Source organism: Magallana gigas, chromosome 9 (genome assembly GCF_963853765.1).
Source record: "Magallana gigas chromosome 9, xbMagGiga1.1, whole genome shotgun sequence".
Classification (NCBI taxonomy): domain Eukaryota; kingdom Metazoa; phylum Mollusca; class Bivalvia; order Ostreida; family Ostreidae; genus Magallana; species Magallana gigas.
This window is the reverse complement of record NC_088861.1, coordinates 24511060-24524997: the sequence shown is the minus strand read 5'-3', so window position 1 is coordinate 24524997 and position 13938 is coordinate 24511060. Positions and strand designations below refer to the sequence as shown.

The following is a 13938-nucleotide window of genomic DNA, read 5'->3' as shown; positions in this document are numbered from 1 at the left end:
TCCATCCACTTTTCCGTCATTTATACATTTATATTAATGTTATATCCAAATGCAGCCAGTTGTTACCTTTGTCATCACATCAACACAATTTCCTTTCCTAAAAGCCGAACCCTTTAATGTTGTTTCCATCGTAACCCCCCCCCCCCTAAAAACCCACTATTGTTTTGTGTTGAGATTTTAATGTTAAATCAGTTATTTAAAGGAAAATACTGTTGATCTTTTTATAGATGTTAGTAAATCCATACAATAAAATACAATTCTGACTGTTCAGTAAATACAAGTTTATTTCAGCAGCTATGTGTTGTTACAAAGATAAACTGTAAAAAAAAAACCGCGTAATTTTATTAGTATGCAAGATGCATTTAAAAAAGAGGATGACTTTACGATAAATTTTTTAAAACATTTCATCAGTGCAAAAATATAATATGCATGTTAATTGTCGTGATTTAGCACTTTTATCTGGACAATTTATATTTTCAAAATGTTGTTGAAACTCACTGCACTAATAATTTTTAGCCTTTAAAGGGCACTGTTCACTTTATAATTGCACTTATCCTAAATAAGTATTTAATCAATAAACATTCGAGATGCAACACTTTGCTTGTTAGAGTTACGATTGCTTTGTTTCCACAAAGTTTACCTTCGTTAAGTTGTGTAGTAGATCGTAATAATTTTTTTTCTTAATTTTTAATCTAAAAAATCTTATTTTTTTCTTCGCGGATTTCAAATGACTTGTGTTGTATTTTATAAGCATATTTTCTTAAGTTCAAAAACTAATATGTTCAATAGTAATTCGCACAATAATCATTGTTTCAGATATTACTTATGCAGTTACAATATACTTTTAGCCGACTGAGTATATATTTTGCATTTATATGGATATGACATTTTTAACATATAAAAGATACGGTTTAAAAAAGTATTTATCAATTGACATATTCATGTTATGCATTTTGCAGATCCGGACACGTTGTTTTATTGGATAGGAAACAAGCTGCTTAAAGAAGGAAGTACAGACCTATCCTGTCCTAAATGTTCTTGGACGTGGGATCCAGATGAGTTCGTGGAAGATTGCAAAATGTCTTTTGATGAAAGAATATTTTTTCAGGAAGTTCTTAACGTCAACATGTTAAAAAAAGCCTTTGCTCAGGTTGAAGATCTCAAAAAAGCAAAAATTTAACAACTGAACCATTGCAGATTTCGTGTTAGAAAATATGAAATCGAAAACTTCTTTTCCACACCATCATTACTTTTAATTAACTTCATTCCAATGAGAAGAACGTTGGCAATTTAACAGATTTAAGACAAACATTCTGATGGAATTTATTTTTACAGGTCTCAGTAGTTATAACACACACTCAATGGACCATTATATCAAAATATTTCACTTTAAATAGGCCTATTCCCTATTCACAATGTTTTTTTTTCAATGTTTACTACAAACAACCAGCATATTTTTCATGAGAAGGTAACTTTATCTCTTAAGACATATTTTATTTGCGAAATGACCATTACAAATTTATTTCTTTGTCAAAAGACTTAATGAATTTATATAAAGAAAGCTTAATAATAAGTAATCTTTTATTACTAGATCGTTTGTGGTTTTTGTTAAAATAATTTATTTATCATGAAGTTTACAGATGTTGCTTCATTTATATAAATACATGTTTATATAATGTTTTGATATTCATTATTCATTTAGAGTTTGGAAGCGTATAAAAGCCCAAACGTGTTGTGTTATAACTTTTACATCCTTTATATTGTTTTTTAACATATAAACTATTATGAATTTTTATTTCTTCATATATGTTATACTGTACTTGTAATCTCCTTAATATCTTTTTCATTTTGAATGGTTGTCTTTTTTGATTTACTGCTTTTTCGACTTTACAAATTCAAAATTTAAAAGAACTTAGATGTATTGAAAAAGAAATTTGACTAAGAACAAAAAATGTTTAATTTGTTTTATACCTTTATCGATAAGCATGTTGTTTTATTTCTTTGGAGTTTATTGCTGTGAACATATTTCTGTCGTATTAAGGTGCTATGGAACGCCTTTATATTGTTATGTACTTCTTATCAAAATAAACAAAAAAATCAAGCATAACTTTTTCTTTCCAAAAATTAGGGCAATGGATTAGAGCATAAACTACGACGCTGTAAATATTGAGTTAGAATCCTGCTTGGGCTTCATAACTTCCATCTTTCCAAAAATAATTGAAACATATTTTCTTGGTAAAATCTTGCCTTTGAAAATTTTTAAGCGCTGAAGTATTTTAATTATAATGTACTATTATCCACTTTTATATCGACAGGTGACCCGACCCATACACCCCTAACTTTGCCGACATCGGGGTTTTAATGATACGTCAGGTCCATTTGAATCTACATGTAGCTCTAATGCAGAATAATACAGAAATTGACAGCTACAGCGGAATCGCTAGAACTCTTGTTAAATTTTCAATAAAAACTCATAATAATTTTTATGTAAAAATTGAAAGTTAAAATTATCGTTTAATTGACCCCTTGAAGTTGGACAAATCCTTTTCGCTAGTGGTGCAACAAATCATAGAAAATCATTAAATGTGAGTCGATCATCGTTTCAGTGTTTCTCTAATCCTCACTCTTGATGTCATCTATCATCTCGCTTGTCATCTGGTGACTTAAAAGACCAAATAAATCTAGAGCGAGCAAGAGCCATCGTCACCAGTACAAGAACAACAGACATCGCACAAAGCAACGACGCCGGGAGCAACAAACACTTACTACTTCAATAATGATGCTACATGTAGACTCAGTTATTTCTATGGTTTGCCGATGGAGATCTCCACTAGCCTTACTTATCAAGAATGACCTTGCAGAGTGTTTAAACGGAAAGGTGCCTGAAGTGAACAATCTTAAGTCAACACATGTGCGTTTAAACAAAACGTATGTAATTCACTCTTTGTATATTTCTTGATTTTGTTTAGGTTTGAAAAGGAAAAAAAATGTTATTGTCGATCATCATACTACATTAATAGGTTTTATTGAGAATGAAAAAAAAAACACCTGTTATTTCATCTACATAATCTGGGGGGGGGGGGGGGAGAACGATAACTTTCATATCGATAAATAAAGAACTGAAATTGCATATCCATAATCTTAGTTTACGCGATAGTCTCTTATTTTCGGTTTCAACTGTTTCCTGAACTAGACCATAATTTTCTCCCCCTACATACATGAAATTCCACAATTAAGCAATTAATATTCTTTGCATTGATTCAATTATCCGTTTTTATTTTGTTAGATAATTTATAAATATATACATAATGTGTATCCATGCACGCAAGCAAATGCTCACGCACACAACATTCCATACAGTCTAAAAATACGGTAATAAGATTTTTAAACTAAACAAACTCATACAAATACCTTCCACAGAATTTCTCGATTTAATATACATGTACATATACAATACCACACTGTAAATTGATTGGAGCCAAGGTGCCAGCCTCTTGTTCTAGATCTGATGCCATTAAGGATAGTTACATAGCATTGAGATTTCCTAGTATTGATATATTCAAATTTTTAATGAGCTTAACATCTTTTTTTAATTACACAGATGCCATGTGTTGTAGGGTTACAAAACGGTATATATATATATAGGTATATATATATACTTAGCTTGATAAATACTTTCTTTAGTTCCTAAAGCATTATGTTGCGTATTATTTTATATTATTATATTTTCATGTTAAATACTGAAATCTGATTGGTTTAGACGCAGTTGGTAATCTGTTCTATTACCCTCAGCGTTAGAAACACACTTGGCAAAGGGTAACACATTGAATTGTTACATGCGCGTAAATTATGCGCGTACGGTTCGTCGTAGAATTCACTTCATTTCTATATAAAAGCAGTAAAATTCTCTTTGAAATTAAGACATTCAGTATAATAAAATAAATAGTGTCTGTTTGGGAGGGTAACTGTTGAAATTGACACCCCTCGCTTCGCGTCGGTTGACAATTATTTTCTCGGGGTGTCAATTTCAACAGTTACTCTCCCTAACAGGCACTATTTATACAGTGTCATACTGAACATCATGAATCAGAGTAACAAAAAACCATGCATCGGAAATATTATCTGTATGTTCAAGGACTGCAACGGTATATATAAGGTTTTTTTTTTATTTAAAACCGGACACTGTGATATTTTTTTGGATTTAACTATATATATATATATATATATATATATATATATATATATATATATATATATATATATATATATATATATATATATATATATATATATATATATATATATATATATACAGGTTTTTTACATATGTGATACAGATGACATCACAAAACTCGTATCGGCCTCCGGGGCTAATACAGGTTATCAGCCCTAGGGCTGATACGGATCCGTATCACACCCCTTGCGGAACTCCTTTATCTTCTTTCGTTTCGGCATTTGTGCATGTTTACAAACGAAAAATAAACATTTGCTACAGTTGACATTTTAAAGTGCAGTTTAATACTACAAATGATAGCAACTGTTTAGGGGCAGAAAACCTGAGGAAATGCTGGTTCTGTAGCTACATGTTTATTAAAACAATAATAAAATCTCATATTTGTATTTAATAAATGTACACACTACTTTCAAATGATATTTAATTCATTTTGTTTAAGTTGCTCCTTTTTTAAACTTTTATTACTAAGTATGTAATGAATATAATAATAGATACCCCTTTTCCATATCACAGCCTGTATCAGCCCTCGACCAATATTATTCCTAAGGCCTTCGGTATTCGGGCTGATATTGGAGTCTCAGGCTGATACTGGCTGTGATATGGAAAAAGGTATGTATTATTCTATATATATATATATATATATCTATATCTAGATATATCTATATATATATATCTATATTATAATTTAAAATTTGCATCAGAATATATTTCTTAAATGAAATTATCTAACCGTCCTGCCGATTGAAGCTGCTCCGTCTATTTAGATGGTATTTGAAATTTCAATTGAAATTTTGCCACAAACAGGAAGAATGTTATAATCATACAACTCACAATATTGACCTACATCTCAAGTGTTTCCATCAAAACAAGATATAAATGTAGCTGTTGTAGGCTGAAATAGTCAGAACAGCAGCTAGTAGACCAGTAAAACAGTTTTAAAATTTTTTCCTAAAATTTTCTGATATGAAAAGTAACCTGATATTCATTTCATATTTTCTTAGCCTGAAAAGTGTCTTTAGAAACGCAACAATTACTTTGATATTTTACACGTATGAGATATTTTACAATTGCTGTAAATATGTACAAATGTCTGTATATTTCCATAAATTATTGTTGTTTTATTGTTAACAAATTCATTTATTTCGTCATTTAATTTTATAAAACATTTAAGTACTCTGACAGGGATATGTCATATAGTTCTCACATATAAAATCTTCCTGATTGTGCAGTGTGTTGAAATACATTGATAACAAACGGAAACCACGTCCTATAGCTAACTATATTGAGAATATGAATGCCGAATGTGATTTCCGTTTTTGGATTTAGTTCTTAAAAGGCAACAAAGAGAATTTTACTAGACCAAAGTATACTGAAGTTTTATTCCGTTAAAATGTTACAACTTTTCGTTATCAAGTACTTTTACTTTACCAACTTTGTAAATAAAAAAAAACTTAATAATAAATTCTGGTATTCTTAAAATTGCATGTTATGTTATTCTATTGGTTAAAATGGTCTTAACTCTGAAATAATAATTTTTAATCGAATCACAATCGGAAATATTATCTGTATGTTCCAGGGCTGCAAATAATTTTACAAGAAGCCCCAAGTACCCTTTGGATACTCGTATATCTGAAGAACTGAAATTCAACGAAATACTTTCAAGATCCCTGATCAAACCTCATGATTTACAATGTGATAGTTTTCTGATTAAAGTGAACCAAAGCACATTTCATAAACATCCAAGCGCTGGGAGAATGAAATCCATGTAGCTATTTATTGTTATGTACGAACTTGTACTTAAAACTTCGATGCTAGTCCTCAAAACATTGTAATTGTGATTTAAGATACATGTACTTGGTGATTTGGGGGAGGGGAATGAAAATTGGAATGAACTCTATTTATTTGAATACAACTCAGAAATTTATTTGCTTGTAAGTTTTATTTATGAATAACTGATAGGATGATGTTATGTATGACAAAATAAAATAATACGCAACATAATGCTTTAGGAACTAAAGAAAGCATTTATCAAGATAACTAATGACAAAGTATTATAGCAAATCATATATACAAGTAAAATTAGCATAATTCTTAAACAGAAAAATTTTGGGATTTATATTCATCTTACAAATCAATCATGTCTGAATATCTCAGAGAACAAATGACACAAATGTCTTGGAAAATAATGGTTGATATTTAAATCAGAGTAAAAACAAATATGTTAGTAGCCCTTCCGATTAAAAAAGCTTCTGCCAATCATTTGAGGGTAGAACCAATGCTCTACTTAGAAGTCCAATACTTTTTGATGAACATTAACGTGTACGATCTAAACTTTGCCAAATAACCTGTTCAGTCGTTTATAATGCATCGCTTATCATAGTAAGAATTATTTACTGATAAAAAGTCAAACACAAAATGAAGATAATCTCATGTGATTAGTACTATCGGTACATGCACAGCATGTCAGATTCTACAAAAAGTTACAGCAGATATTTGTGTCAAAGCATGAGCACACCTTAAGTCAGGGAGGGAGGGGGGGGGGGTCTAGCAAAACAATTGGACCGACAGGCAACTGACTAGACTGTGACATTCCGAGATGACTTTAATTTTCAGATTTTTTTTTAAATAAAAGATAAACATCGGTGTTCTTTTGGTTTTTTTTTTATATTTCTATCTAGCTCTTTAAAAGGGAAGATAACACAAACGGTTGTTCTCGGTAGTTAGTCGTCACAGCGACAAAAAATTGCAAAAGTATATCTCTACTTAGTTGTTCTTCAAAAGAAAAATATTTTGGCCAGTTTCCTAATAAAACTTACTGTTAAACTCAATGGCAAGCAGGTTTGATTTTGCAAATAGGCAGTTTTTTTTAAATGTTTTGAAGGATCATGTATGTACAGAAGAACGAGTTTTTTATTATAGCATGCAAGTACGTGGCAGTAGAATGTGTTAAGAGGTAAAAAAAAACCCAAAGGAACACAGATATTACAATGTAGTATTTCGGGAACCATATGATTTTAAAAACAAATTTTTGGATTATTGCCAAATTGAGTTATTTTAATTTCTTACGGATGTATACGTGGTTCTATATTCCTAAAAAGGAAAAACACCCACATAACGTATACAATGTAGCTTTTTCTTTCACATAGATACTAGACATATTCTTTTTATTTTCTATTCATGCATACCTGATGCGAAAGGTAAGGTTGTATCATGTATTTTTGCTTATAATATATACCTAATTGTTTAAGATCGACTGATGTCTTTAAGTCCAAAATAATAATGTTTGCAATGATTCAGTAAATCGGTATGAATATTCTAATTCTCCTGTTTAGAAATATATTGAATTTAAACATGTTCAATTCAAAAGAGAAAGAGTTAAATATGGGCTTCCACTTTTACATGTATCATACCAAATGCACATCCTCATAATTAAACAAAAAATTTTTTTTCACAAAAATCTTTGTCCAACAATTTTTTCTATTTATAACGTCATAAACATGAGCAGATGCTTTCTAATTCACAGATATAATATTAGAACAGTTTTTGTTCATGGGATCCAATTTTAATCATATGCTATTAGATTTTTTGCAATGCTATGAGATATTAAAATGAATGTGTCAATACTATGGTATGATACGGTATGATATTTGAACAAAACGGCCTCGGCATACAGAGGATTTTTAAAAATTTCGAAGTAAAATATTGAGGAATAAAAGTTTACCGCTATTCCGCAATATAAACCTTTGTCTTTAAAAAATCAGTTAAAATCGCTATGCTTTGCTATGAAATGCTATGGCGATTGAGAATCTAATGGTATAGTATGAAATTTAAATACTATGGTATGGAATTTAAAAGCTATGTTATGCTATGTTGTTAACTGTTTGAGTTGAGTGTATCATAATCACATTAATGTTTACTCAATTAACTAAATTGCTAATAGTTAAAACAGAATATCACATCATATGTGCAATGTTTGTCGAATATTAGACAATGAGAATCATCTGAAGATACTATTCATTACCTCATATCAACATTATAACTCCTACCTAAGAAAACTCTGATGTTTCTTTTTTTAATTCTTTTTTTAATTGAATTTAAAATTTACCAAAAAAATATGTTTACAGTCTTTAGGTTTACTCCCAAGCTCTTTGTTATTTCAATTTTAAGGGTAAAGCTAATACCGTATTCTGTTTTGTACAATGTATTAATTGTTTGCATATCATTTTTTGTTTGTTTAATACACAGCCATAACAAATATCACTGTGATTGTCATAATTAGACAATGCAAATATGATGCCTATAGTGAGACGTTATATTTGAACTAAAACTTCATTTCTATGGACGGAAAACATATGAGAAATAAAGGTAAAGTTTCTTTTTAAATCAAAAAATTATACACTTACTTAAAAAAATCAGGCTGGATATTACAGTCAAACAAAAAATGTTACATTTAATGAGTAATGTACGCTGTTGCAAATTTTGATTATAAAAATTAAGAATGGTATGGAAAATTATGTTAAAAGAATTATATTTGATTTTTTTTCCCTTTGAAACAATTAATATAAAATTAGTTAAGTGCAAGAATAAGAGAATTTTTGTTTTCACTTTGGTTGGATTCAGGTTGTTTACCAGGATATGTTGGCGAAAATTGTTCAGAGCCATGTCGCTATCCTAACTACGGAAAATATTGTCAGGAGAAGTGTGAATGTACAGAACAGTTTTGTGACATCGCTACGGGATGTTTTTCACCAGACGGTATTTAAATTTTGTATTTCCTTATTTTAAGGCAAGATTTTCAACATCTCATTGCATATTTATAGGCTGTGTTATATTTTGCGCAGTAAGGTTGAAAACTATTATGCTTACAAAAACGATAACAACAATAGATAGATAACAACAATACATAGATAACAACAATAGATTTGGCAATGGCACTGTATGGAAAATATATGAATATTGTTTGGGACGTATGGCATTATATTTAGTTGCAAAACGTCACAATGAATTTGATGTGTCTAGTGACTGACTACGTTTATAAAAACATTTTTTATTGAGAATGCAAATGGATGAATTAAGTAACAGGCAAAACCCTCTCCAAAATACAAAGTAATGTAAACAGATAGCCATGCTATGACCTTGAATTGCTAGTATTACATTTTGGTCACTATGATACTTATGTATACCTAGGTACTGCGCAATGGTGGTAATGATAACTAACAGAATGAACTCTGTGACTCTTGTAGCACTGCGTAGTATTCCTAATTGATGTTCTGAAACCAGGTGAATAATACGGGCATAATTATATACAACTGAAGTGTCATATTTGGCAATTCTGTGCCTGCAACGATAGCTCTGGTACTATATATTGAGTCATGTATTACATATTCTATATTATATTTTAAACCATTAACTCATTTATATCTTTATACATGATATTTCAATATTGCACGCAAGCGATGCGTCGTAAAAAGGCGGGACACTCAAAGCCTGCATTCAAATACTGTAAGTCCTAAATGATGTTAATTGATTATGAAACAGTAAAATCCAAACAGAAAATATATATACAAATCATAAACAAATTGTCATATTTGGCTTCCTGTGTCCGTGATAAAGTCCCTGGTATTGCATGTTAGCCTTGTAATGCTATTTAACCTTTGTAACCTTTATGCCATGTATGAATGAACGTGTTTTGAGTAAGTGATGCCTCATACTTAGGTGGGGGACTCCGAGACCCAGGACTCGGAGACATCGTACTCTTTGATTGGCAGTTTTGACAGTTTTGTTACTTTATTTAGAAATAACATATTAATCTTAATTTTGAACACTAAATGTTCACTCATGATCGTCGTATATGGGCCGAACTAGTCAGAACTGTCCATCATAAGTAAAATATTATAAATACCCATGTGAAATGAGGTTAAGCAGACACTTTGATTTGGACTGCTTTTAATTGTTGAAATTTTAACTGTACGATCACGATTGTTAATAAGCTATTGGTGAAAGAAGTACTGGGCTTCGTAGTTTGAGTAGCATCTCCAAGAGATAACAACGTTTGAAGGCTTACAGTAATAGTGGTTTAATAAAATAGTCAATAGAAATTAGTTATACAAGTTCACAAAGTGATACATGTATATCATTGATATTTTTTTGTAAACATGTGAATGGAAAATTGAATTTTAAATGATAATATTGACTTTGGAACATTAATATGTATACTAGTGCACAGGCAATGAAATATATTTATATATAAAACTGAAATGAATTTTAGAGGAGTCAAATTTATCAAATTTTAATCTCAGTATCAAGGTCTTAAAATAAGTTTGTTTTATATATATATATATATATAGAGAGAGAGAGAGAGAGAGAGAGAGAGAGAGAGAGAGAGAGAGAGAGAGAGAGAGAGAGAGAGAGTAAAAGGAACCTTATAAATTCAACTTTTTTTATGTAACGTTTTTTCGTCAGTTGGTTGCAGAACTGGGTATTCTGGTGACGGATGTGTATACAGATGTCGATATCCAAACTATGGGAAAGAATGTCAAAACAAATGTCATTGTATTGAATCTGATTGCAATTTCATCACTGGATGTGACAATTCTTCATGTATGCAACCAAATATACACATAGATAAACAAATAATAATTAAAACTAATCTACTACATGAATCTACTTAATATATATAAAAAGAAAATAAACAAGAGTTTAATATATAACAAATAGATGTTAACAGAGTGAGAAAAATACGTACTAGTACTAAAAGTTTTATTCATTCAAATTTTAGATATTGTCCAGAAATCTGACTTAGTCTACTTATACCCAACCACGACGCCATACCCCGCCGAAAGAAGTTCTATGACAGTAACTGTTGTAGTTTCTGTCTTGTCTTCATTCTTTGTTTTAGTTTTTATCACTGTTGTTATCTGGCAACTAAAAAACCGAAATGTAACAAACAGGAAAACGTCTCAACACATTTCATCACTAGGAGGGCAAAGAAATGTTCCCTTAGATACAAAGGAGACAACAAAAATTAACCGCCCCTGTGATGATTCAAGACCTAGTCACAAATATACACCATCGCAGGACGTATCAACAGATCTCACACACCCAGGCTTCGATTGCAATGTGTTGCAGCGGGAAAGCACCGCAAGCACTATAATATTTGATATAAATTCATGTACTTATGAACCCGTCTTGTACGCTGTTGAGGAAGACAGAATTGCAAGAGTTTGAAATTCTTTAAATGAACTGTGTTCATGTATAATTTGAACAACCGTGATTATTGTTTTTTTATGATCTAAAACTCGATTGATTAAATTCACTGTAAAAATGAAAATGCCATCAATCTTTGCTAAATGAAAATAAAATACAATTTGCCTATTTAATGAATTTCTTTATCATTCACGGACTTATATTGTATTTAATCTGGACACAATGAATAAAGAACAAAGAATTGATATTAGTTTTACTAGATGATAGCCAGCGCAAGCGTGTGAAATGACACTTTAGACGTGCATTTTTTTAACTTTGTATTATTGCTTTATCTGTTGTATTAAAAGTCAACCCATGGCACATTTATGCATATCAATGCATAACGATTTTTTTTTTTTAAAAAGGGGATATTGTGTATGGCGTCGTTTTTTCTTTTCTATATTAATTTTTTTCCTTATTTTTCTAATATTTAAAGATTCACTTTTTTGTTAACTTTACCAAATTACCAAATTATTCAAATGCAACAGAAGGGCGAAGAATGCAAAACAAAATGTTTTTATTCGAAGCTTGTAAAGCTCAAATTCCAGAGTCCAGTTTCACAAGGAAAACTTGGTAGGGATTTCCAAATCTCAGATAAGGAAGTTTGGAAATCAATATATATCCTAACAAAATTAAAAATGTCAAAAAAAGTATAGCGGAATTGAATTTTGGATTGTGTAAATGTAAAACATGTTTGGCATATGGCAAGCCAATGCTTAAATTTTACTATTGTTTGGGAAAATGTCATTGTTGGTTTTTTTGTTGATGACAACGAAACAAGAAAAAATTATAATATCTTCCTCTCATTATTTGCATTCAGAACTTACAAATATTAAATGTTCTGTAGAGTAGAAAATTTAGAAGAAACAAGTCAATCGTTGAGAATGTCTATTAAAGAGAATATTATATCATATTGTTCAGTTCTATCGTTTTTACATCAAATGAGAGAAAAAAAACTGTTTCAAAATTTTGCATCTATGCTTTGAATAAGTTTTTATGCTTATAACTATTATGTATATACGCGCAACCTCCGAGGGAGACAGTCCCTCAGTTGTATACCAAGGATTTCTAACATGGACACAGACTTTGATAGATGGTAGTGAAACCCTTTGATATGTGTGGGCATAAAAAAATCACATGAATTATATTTCTTTGTATCTACGATGATGTACTGTAAATTATCAATGGAAGGATTTTTTCAATTTTTTTTCTGATAAACACATACATGTATAAATGTACGTAAAAAAAAGTGGAGCTAGTTATTTGTACATAACCTTATTTTTTTTGGAAAATTTTTGTTACAACAAAAAAACTGTCAGGACAGTGTATATGTTCATCTTTCAGTGGTCAAAAATGTATGTCATCTGAACACTTTATATCTTCTTTCCATCAAAACTAAGAAACGAATCGGCGCATTTTTAAAAATTTAATATTTGTTTTTCCCCTTTGTATATACGTTATATATATTCCCTTTTAACTTTATTATACATCATTTTATCAAGGCAAGCAGTCATTTTGATACAAACTCTCACTGACTATATCCACTAAGCATGTCCATCGACTTTTATTTTTGCCATTTTGCGGTAGTTTACCGATAACGAAAGTATGTTTTAATTAATTTCACGGTAATTACTGATAAGGTAGAATTGAATTAAAGTTTAGAAACATCATCTAACATGTGCCACTATTGAAAATACTGAAAAATGATTTCTTTCACAGAAACTGAATATAGTTAAATATTTTAAACAGCAGCAGTTTGGTTTAATAACTGAACTTCAGAGGTTTTCAACGATTCTTTGCTATATTTTAAGCATTCACGGACCGCTGTATTATACTCGGCAACAACTGGTCTAGTGTCTTATAACATATTAAATGTTACTATTTGCATGCATGTATATTTTTTTTAAAATAATCAATTTGTATAACTCTTCCTCATTTTCCCACGGTGACAATCACGAATATGTATTTCAGCATAGTCAGCAGCACCCCATTTTAACACGGAAATCTTGAAAGTCTCAACAGGAAAGAAATGACTAAAATTATCACCTAAAGTTATTTACAGAAGGTTAAACAAGATAGTCAGGATTCTCAGGATGTGTTCTAAATTTAGATTGCGTATATCGCATACTTATCTTCATTCTAAATTTAGTATGCAATGTTGGTATTATCAGTGTACGACACTTGATGTAATAAATAAAAAAAATTAAGAAATATATAATACCGTTGCCTTATGTAAAATCAACCGAAAACCCCCATTATTTTTCAAGTTTATATCGATGCATGATAAACATGTAAAAGGATATAAGTTTATTATATAAAACTTTACAAGAACTATTATGTTTCTCGAAATCGATTACATTTAAAAACAATTGACTTATATATTATTTTTAACGATAATATTTTCTATTAAAATGCCAGGGTCTTTTACATTTTCTTTTATATTAGTCATGAATTTTTTG

The 13938-nt window shown here is 30.2% G+C and overlaps 1 protein-coding gene across 3 annotated transcripts in view; it reads left to right on the top strand.

Moving 5' to 3' along the window:
* Positions 1 to 13938, top strand: part of LOC136271259 (uncharacterized) — a 129989-nt gene that overhangs the window by 11102 nt on the left and 104949 nt on the right. Inside the window, exon 10 of one of the 3 annotated variants that reach the window (XM_066070879.1) lies at positions 960 to 1545. The exons of 1 other annotated variant lie outside the window; for it this stretch is intronic. The gene's annotated coding sequence lies outside the window, so the exon portion shown is untranslated. Of the gene's footprint in view, positions 1 to 959; positions 1546 to 13938 lie in introns of those variants that run through there. One more of the 3 variants, XM_066070877.1, reaches the window with a different exon arrangement.